The sequence below is a fragment of the Scylla paramamosain genome, chromosome 22, assembly GCF_035594125.1.
Source record: "Scylla paramamosain isolate STU-SP2022 chromosome 22, ASM3559412v1, whole genome shotgun sequence".
NCBI classification, from domain to species: domain Eukaryota; kingdom Metazoa; phylum Arthropoda; class Malacostraca; order Decapoda; family Portunidae; genus Scylla; species Scylla paramamosain.
The window spans coordinates 14,679,930-14,687,429 of record NC_087172.1 but is presented as its reverse complement, the minus strand read 5'-3'; the positions used below and the strand labels follow the sequence as shown (position 1 = coordinate 14,687,429).

Genomic DNA, 7,500 nt, shown 5'->3' with positions numbered 1-7,500 from the left:
AAGAGGGTCTGGGTAAGAAAAGGGAGAGTATGTAAGGTGGGAGGGGAAGGGGACGGCCAGAGGGAGTGAGGAAAGGAAGAGGAAGAAAAGGAGGCTTTGGGCAGGGAGTGGTAAGGTTAGAAGGGTTGCCGGGGTGCTTGCGACGCCCCCCGCGGACCCCCGGCGCGGTGCACTCACCTGTCCCTAACACAAACTGAGATGTCCTGAGGAAGATGCTGGCGCCGGGGACGTGCCGTGTCATGTCTGCCCTCCACGCTCATCCTCCGCCTCCTCCTCCACCTGACTCACGCCGCGGCAGGCCTGCTGAGCGCCGCCATGCCAGTGTCCTCGCGCGGCCACAAGTCCTCGTGCTCCTCGCGCCGTCACCTGCCCGGCATCTCCAGGCAGCGGCGGGGCGGCGAGAAGCACGTGTTTTGGCGGCGACGGGGCGCAGGCGGGCCCGTCAGGGGGCGGCAGGCAACACCACTACGGCAGCGACAACAGGTTGGCAACCGGCCATGAGGGGCCTCCGCCACCTCCACCACCACCTCTACCACTAGCACCGCGTCTCCGCCTGTTGAGGGAGGACGCGGGAGCCACGGGCGGGAGAGGAGCAGGCACGGGGGGTTTGCTTGAGCAACACACACTGACTTATACTCCTACAGGCACACCATCACACTAGGCACTGCGGGGACCATCCTGAGGGCGGCACTGCGGCACTGCTCCCTCCCACGCGCGGTGCCAGGCCTAGCGGGGGCCTAGGGTGGGTGGGGGGTGCGCTGCTGCTACACGTGTCCGGGGGCTGAGGTGGGTCTCATCGCAACAGCACTCAATATCCACATGGGCGGCGCGCACCTCACGCCGCGGCAGGTGAGGCACACCGGGGACGCCACGTGCACACCTGAAGGCCTGGTACACTCTCCTGAAGGGTTCGGGAGGGAGGGCGCGGGATGCAGGGGGCGTGTAGGTGGTGTGTTGCCGCGCGGGCCAGACACACGGACACACGTGCACTCGCCTCCACCCTTCCCAGCACACTGACACTGCGACTCTCCCGCCGCCGCTACCACCACCACCACCACCGCCGCCACCGCCACACACACGCTTGCCTGCCAAGTTACGCGAGTCCACCACCACCACCACCACCACGCTCCCGGACAGACAGACGCACGCACACACGAACGCACGCACAAACACTGGGGCGCTGCATGGCGCTATGTTTTGGCTGGTCTGCACGCACGCTTCAGTCCCACACGCACGCCACCCCGCCCACGACGCAGCTTACCACCCCCCTCGGCGCCCCGCAAACGTGACATTAGGCCAAACACTGCCCTCTAAAAGCCCCCCACCCCAGCACGGGCGTAGGGAGGGGGAGGTTACCTGGGCCCTAATTATGCACCGGCTGACAGGTAGGTGAGGGAAGCGGGGCGTGTAGGGGAGTGTGGGAGAGGACGAGGTGAGAAGTGCATGGAGAGAGAGAGAGAGAGAGAGAGAGAGAGAGAGAGAGAGAGAGAGAGAGAGAGAGAGAGAGAGAGAGAGAGAGAGAGAGAGAGAGAGAGAGAGAGAGAGAGAGGCGAGGTGAGGTGAGGCGAGTGCAGAAGTGGAGGGCGAGGTGACAGTAGCGGAGGAGGAGGAGGAGGAGGAGGAGGAGGAGGAGGAGGAGGAGGAGGAGGAGGAGGAGGAGGAGGAGGTGGAGGAGGAGGGGGAAGGTCCGGTATTCCCTGGAGCAGCAACCAACCCCACCCTTGACATCTTTCATCCAGACAACAACAACAACAATAACAACAACAACAACAACAACAACAACAACAACAACGACAACAACCATGAGCTCATTAAGTTAAGCTCGCACATCACTCCTCCTCCTCCTCCTCCTCCTCCTCCTCCTCCTCCACACTCGCAGCTCAAGACACAGGAGTAAAAGGGTGTGTGCTCCACCGCCGCCACCACCGCCACCACCAAAATATCCACACAAGTTAGTGGGAACGAAAACGAATTTTTGCCACAGAACAATGCAGGCAGTGAGATGGTGGCGGTGGTGGCAGTGGTGGTGGTGGTGGTGGTGGTGGTGGTGCTCTTGTTGTTGTTGTTGTTGTTGTAAAAGTAGCAATTTCAATCCTATTTACTTTTTGGCTGCTTCATTTTCTTATCTTTTTTTTCCCACTCATGAATTTTACAAGGCACGAGTATTTTTTCTACTCTCTCTCTCTCTCTCTCTCTCTCTCTCTCTCTCTCTCTCTCTCTCTCTCTCTCTCTCTCTCTCATACCTGCGGGAGCCTCTGCCAAGACAGCGGTGGGGGAGAAGAGGAGAGGGCGACAGGGAGAGGAGAGAGGGGGCCGGGAGGGGGGACCGGCAGCCAGAGGGGGCATTTGACCCCACCACTGGCCTCTAGGACAAGTTGTGCAATCCCCCCACCCCCACACCATCTTATCCCCCCTCCTGCATCTCCTCTCCCCTCCCCTCCTGTCTCTCTCCTCCTACTCCTCCTCAGTCTCCTCTCCTTACCTCCATCCCTTCCCTCATCGTCTCCACTCTCTCTCTCTCTCTCTCTCTCTCTCTCTCTCTCTCTCTCTCTCTCTCTCTCTCTCTCTCTCTCTCTCTCTCTCTCTCTCGTGTGTGCGTGTGTGCCTGTGTTTCTTTCCTTCTAATTCCTTCTTATCATTTTCACTCCCAAAAGCATCTCTCTCTCTCTCTCTCTCTCTCTCTCTCTCTCTCTCTCTCTCTCTCTCTCTCTCTCTCTCTCTCTCTCCCACATCATCCTTCACACCCACCAGTTCATCTTCATCTTCATCTCCTCCTCTTCCTCCTCTTCCTCCTCCTCCTTCACCTCCTCATCTACTACCCTTTACCCCCACACTGCCAAAACCACCATTTCACCTCCACTCATCTCCACTATCCTCCACTCATCTCCACCAATGCACCACTCTCCCAGCTGTGTCTTCAGTTTGATCAAGCATCTCCACTACCACCTCCACTTCCACCATCTACTCCTCCTCCTCCTCCTCCTCCTCCTCCTCCTCCTCGTCCCTCACAGCCACGCCCACGCCCTCAAACGACCCGCCACGCCCACACGACGCCCCGAACGAACCAACAACCTACAATTATGAGCGTAAAAGCGTAGTCTCCGAAGGTGTTCTCCTCCTCCTCCTCCTCCTCCTCCTCCTCCTCCTCCTCCTCCTCTTTTTCTTTTTTTCGTTTTTCCTTCCTTCTCTACCGTCACCACCACCACCACCACCATCATCACCGCCACCGCCGCCTACTCATGCCCCTCGTTGTCCTCCTCCTCCTCCTCCTCCTCCTCCTCCTCCTCCTCCTCCTCTATCTTCTTGTCGTCGTGTTATTTTCCTCGTGTGTGTGTGTGTGTGTGTGTGTGTGTGTGTGTGTGTGTGTGTGTGTGTGTGTGTGTGTGTGTGTGTGTGTGTGTGTGTGTGTGTGTGTGTGTGTGTGTGTGTGTGTGTGTGTGTGTGTGTGTGTGAGAGAGAGAGAGAGAGAGAGAGAGAGAGAGAGAGAGAGAGAGAGAGAGAGAGAGAGAGAGAGAGAGAGAGAGAGAGAGAGAGAGAGAGATTCAGGAACCAATCTTGAACCTCACCCCCCCCCAAAAAAAAAAAAACTGTAGAACCTCCTCCTCCTCCTCCTCCTCCTCCTCCTCCTCCTCCTCCTCCTCCTCCTCCTCCTCGTCCACTTTATGCACCTCTTCTTGTCCTGTACACCACCATAAGCATCTCCTCCTCCACCTCTTCCTCCTCCTCCACCTCCACCTCCACCACCTCCTCCTCCACCTCGTCCTCTGCGTGTCACAGAGAGGAAAGGGAGGGAGATGATTCAGCGGCAGGGACACACACACACACACACACACACACACACACACACACACACACACACACACACACACACACACACACGGGGATTAGCACAAAGGCGGAGGGCGAAGGGCATGCAGGACGCTGACCTCGGCAGGAGCAAGAAAAATACTCGGGAGGGGGTCGAGGCGCAGCAGAAGGCGGAGGAGGAGGAGGAGGAGGAGGAGGAGGAGGAGGAGGAGGAGGAGGAGGAGGAGGAGGCTGGATGCAACGAAGGCAGATAAATAGAATGTAAAGGTGGTCGAGGAAGAATATGTGAGGAGGAGGAGGAGGAGGAGGAGGAGGAAAGAGAGGATAAGAGAAGAGAAGATGAGAAGAAGAAGAAGAAGAAGAAGAAGAAGAAGAAGAAGAAGAAGAAGAAGAAGAAGAAGAAGAAGAAGAAGAAGAAGAAGAAGAAAAAGAAGAATGATGCAGAGGACGAGAAGGAGGACGAGGACGAAGACGAGGTGAAGGCAGAGGAATGAAGGAAAAAGAGAAGGACAAGGAGGAAGAAAAAGAAAAAGAAGAAGACGAAGAAGAAGAAGAAGAAGAAGAAGAAGAAGAAGAAGAAGAAGAAGAAGAAGAAGAAGAAGAAGAAGAAGAAGAAGAAGAAGGAGAAGAAGGAGGAGGAGGAGAAGATGATGGACAAGTCTAGATGTGAAGGAAAAGGAGAGGAGAAAAGTTCAAGAGGAAGATGCCAAGAGGAGGAGGAGGAGGAGGAGGAGGAGGAGGAGGAGGAGGAGGAGGAGGAGGAGGAGGAGGAGGAGGAGGAGGAGGAGGAGGAGGTGTGAACCAATGAACATGACGAGACAGAGATGAATTACTCGCCTGGAAAAATGAACCAACTTTTTCTCAAGACGAGGAAAGTAAAATACGATAATTTGGAGAAAAGAAAAATAAATAAAAAAAACACACAAAAACTGGAAACGAGAGAGAGAGAGAGAGAGAGAGAGAGAGAGAGAGAGAGAGAGAGAGAGAGAGAGAGAGAGAGAGAGAGAGAGAGAGAGAGAGAATGATTGAAAGGGTGCACGGTGAGGGAGAGAAAAAGAAGGAAAATTACAGGCTGTCTGACAAGGAAGAAGAGAAGAGAGGAGGAGGAGGAGGAGGAGGAGGAGGAGGAGGAGGAGGAGGAGGAGGAGGAGGAGGAGGAAAGACAACCAAGACAAATAGCAAGTGATGAAGGTAAAGATGATAACGAGAGAGAGAGAGAGAGAGAGAGAGAGAGAGAGAGAGAGAGAGAGAGAGAGAGAGAGAGAGAGAGAGAGAGAGAGAGAGAGAGAGAGAGAGAGAGAGAGCAAGTGGATCTAAAAATTCTCATCTCTGAAGTGTTGCAAGATAAGAAGTGAGGATTAACACACACACACACACACACACACACACACACACACACACACACACACACACACACACACACACACACACACACACACACACACACACACACACACACACACGTTGCTCTGTAGTGTGAGGTAATTATACAATTCTCACTAGTATCTTTACCTTCCCCTTCCTTCCTTCCTTCCCTTCCCTTCCCTTCCCTTCCCTTCTCTCCCTTCCCTCCCTTGCCATCCTCTCACTGACCACACACGCCTCCCTCCTTTCCTCCTCTTTCTCTTCCTTTCTCCTCCTTTCCCATGCACCGGTTAGTTTAGTCACGTACGCAAAAGTTTCCTCTTGTTCTTGTTTTCTTGTTTGTTTTGTTTTTTTATCTTCTTTTTGTTCTTTTCTTTCTTCTCGTTCCTGTTATTCTCTTCTTTATCTTTTTTTTCTGTCTGGTTCTTGTTCTTCTCTTCTTTATCTTCTTTTTCTTCCTCTTCTTCTCCTTCTGCTACTGTTTGTTCTTCCTTGGTCGGCTTTTGTTCTTGTTCTTGTTTGTCTTCACGTTTTCTTCTCCTCTTCTTTCTCCTCCTCTTCTTTCCCCTTCTCTTCCTTACAACAGGTCTGCTACTGTTTGTTCTTCCTTTGTGTTGCTTTTTGTTTTTTTGTTTTTTTGTTTTTTTCCTTCCTCCCCTTCTCCTAATCCTTTATCATCATCTTTCTTCTTCTCCTCCTCCTCCTTTCCTTCCTCAAGACAAACAGCCTCGTCTGGTCCAACAAGTCTGCTGCTGTTTGTTTGTTTGTTTGTTTGTTTGTTTGTTTTATGTATGGTATTGCTTCTATGATAACTAAACTTTCTTAAACGCGAATGCAAATTACCCCCCAAAAAAAATAAATAATAATAATAATAATAATAATAATAATAATAATAATAATAATAATAATAATAATAATAATAATTGTTTTCCTTACCAAAAATAAAAGAAAAGACAACGAAACATTTCACAAAAAAAGAAGAAAGAAGAAGAAAGAAGAAAGTATGCTCTCTCTCTCTCTCTCTCTCTCTCTCTCTCTCTCTCTCTCTCTCTCTCTCTCTCTCTCTCTCTCAAACAGTTTTACAACCATCATAATTTCCCTCCATACTCTCCCCTCCCCACACACACATATTATACCTCCCCCTTCTCCTCCTCCTCCCCTCAACACACCCACCCTCCCTTCATCTCCCTGTCACCCTCCCTTATCGCCTCCCTCACAGCTCCTCTAGTAATGGGTGGGTGGGGAGGATCCTTCTGCGGTGCTATCCTTTGTCTAACACCGGTAGTTTGCGTGGGTATTGAAAGCAGCCTGCCTAACAAGGGTCTTACTGTTTGTTAGTGGCTGTAATCCTTTGTAAATCCTTTGTGTTCCTTTGTAATCCCCTTCATTTGCCTATCTACATATTTATTTCTCTTATTCTGTTATTTCTCATTCATATATCTCTTTCCCAGCATATCTTTATTCATTCCTCTCTCTCTTCCATCTTTATCTTCCTTCTCCTATTCCTTCTTTCGATGCTTCTTCATTTTTTCACTTATAAATTTCTTTCTTCTGTCTCTCATCCTTTCATTCACTTCCTCTTCCTCCTCCACCTCCTCTTTTTCTTAGTTCTCTCTCTCTCTCTCTCTCTCTCTCTCTCTCTCTCTCTCTCTCTCTCTCTCTCTCTCTCTCTCTCTCTCTCTCTCTCTCTCTCATTCCTCCTCAGAATTATTCTTTTCACCATTCACTCCTATACTTCCCTTCCTTTCTCCCATTATTCCCCATTCATTCCTCATTCCTCCATGCCTCCTCCTCCTCCTCCTCATCTTCCTCTTCCTCCTCCAAAAAAAAAAAAAAAAAAAACCTTTCCTCCCTTCCTTCTCCTTCCCTCTTATTTCCAGTCACTCTTTTCTCTTCCCTCCTCCTCCTCCTCCTCCTCTTCCTCCTCCTCCTCCATCACTGGCGCTGTCTTGCCTCCACCCGTTGGCACCTGTCTGTACACGGTGCCAAGGAAGTGCCAAGCTGTGCCAACGGAGGAGGAGGAGGAGGAGGAGGAGGAGGAGGAGGAGGAGGAGGAGGAGGAGGAGGAGGAGGCTTTCCGGCGTGATGTCAACTAAGAATAATTGTTTTTTTTATTATTACTATTATTATTATTATTATTATTATTATTATTATTATTATTATTATTATTATTATTGTTATTATTATTATTATGTGTAAGAGTAGTTTGCATCTTACGCTATCTTACAGAGAGAGAGAGAGAGAGAGAGAGAGAGAGAGAGAGAGAGAGAGAGAGAGAGAGAGAGAGAGAGAGAGAGAGAGAGAGAGAGAGAGAGAGAGAGAGAGAGT

At 51.1% G+C, this 7,500-nt stretch overlaps 2 protein-coding genes across 3 annotated transcripts in view; both read right to left on the bottom strand.

The window, feature by feature from the left end:
- LOC135111653 (uncharacterized) overlaps positions 1 to 1,308 on the bottom strand; it is an 84,242-nt gene extending 82,934 nt beyond the window's left edge. The window contains exon 1 of one of the 2 annotated variants that reach the window (XM_064025178.1): positions 178 to 1,308. The gene's annotated coding sequence lies outside the window, so the exon portion shown is untranslated. The remainder of the gene's footprint in view (positions 1 to 177) is intronic. The other variant, XM_064025179.1, reaches the window with a different exon arrangement.
- LOC135111654 (protein split ends-like) overlaps positions 1 to 7,500 on the bottom strand; it is a 77,734-nt gene that overhangs the window by 30,003 nt on the left and 40,231 nt on the right. The window lies entirely within an intron of this gene.